The following is a 1,280-nucleotide window of genomic DNA, read 5'->3' as shown; positions in this document are numbered from 1 at the left end:
GCTGGGTAGCGAAGTATATCTCTGGTGGTGGTGTCTGTTTGGAGGTGGCATCAGTGACAGAATATGATGCGTTTATGCGGAGTTTGGTGGGGTGGAAAGTCAGCACCAGGAGGTTCTGTCCTTGTTGCGTTGAGAGGCGTGGCTTCCAGGGTGGTGGTGTGTGAAATGGTGGTGATGAACTCGAGGCGCTGTCAACCACGTGGGAAGGCAATTTGTGATCGTGGAAGAAGGAGACCAACTGGCTCTTTCTGTAATTGGTCATCCTGGGAACAGATGTGCTGGAGGTGGAGGAATTGGGAATAAGGAATGGCGTTCTTACACGAGATAGGGTTGGAGGAGATGTAGTCTCGATACGTGTGGGAGATGGTGGGCTTGTAGTATATGTCTGTAATTAGTCAGTCGCCAGATTCGGTGATGGAGAGGTCCGGGAAGGTGAGGGAAGTTGCCAAGATGGTCCGGATAAATGTGAGGTTGAAGTTGGTGAAGTTGGTGAGCTATTCAACCTCCTCGTTGGAGCACAAAGTGGCGCCAAACATTCATCAATGTAGCGGAGGAACAGGTGGAGGATGGTGCCTGTGTAATTGCGAAAGATGGACAGTTCCACGTATCTGGCAAACAGACAGGCACAGCTAGGTCCTATGCGTGTGCCCATGGTTAACAGTTTCGATGGAGGAAGTGGGAGAATTAGAAAGAGAAGTTATTGATTGTGAGGACCAGGTCAGCCAGGTGGATGAGGATGTCGGTGGAAGGGTACTGGTTGGGATGGTGTGAGATTATGAAATGGAAGGCTTGCAGACTTCTGTCATGGCAGATGGATTTGTACAGGGACTGGATGTCCATGGTGAAGATGACGCGTTGAGGGCAAGGGAAACGAATTTCTTGGAGGAGGTGAAGTACACAGGGGTGTCACGAATGTAAGTGGGCATTTCCTGAACTGGGGAGAGAGGATTGTGTGAAGGTAGGAAGAGCTATTCGGATGGGACAGGCGCAGGATGAGACAATAGGTTGACTGGGGCAGTCAGGTTTGTGAATCTTGGGAAGGAGGTAGAATCGGAGAGTGCGCGGTTCACGGACAATGTGTTTGGAGGTTGTGGATGGGAGATGCCCAGAGGTGATGAGATTGTTGATGGTCTGGGAGATGCTGGTTTGGTGAGGGGAGGAGAGTTTATGATCGTGGTCTGTAGGAGGAGGTGCCTACGTGTTGGCATCTGGCTTCAGCTTTGTTCCTCACAAGTCTAATTCCTGATGAATGGCTTATGCCTAAATCGTTTCCCTCGGAT

The sequence above is a fragment of the Chiloscyllium plagiosum genome, unplaced genomic scaffold (assembly GCF_004010195.1).
Source record: "Chiloscyllium plagiosum isolate BGI_BamShark_2017 unplaced genomic scaffold, ASM401019v2 scaf_88265, whole genome shotgun sequence".
NCBI lineage: Eukaryota > Metazoa > Chordata > Chondrichthyes > Orectolobiformes > Hemiscylliidae > Chiloscyllium > Chiloscyllium plagiosum.
The sequence above is the reverse complement of the archived record's forward strand: the minus strand, read 5'-3'. Positions refer to the sequence as shown.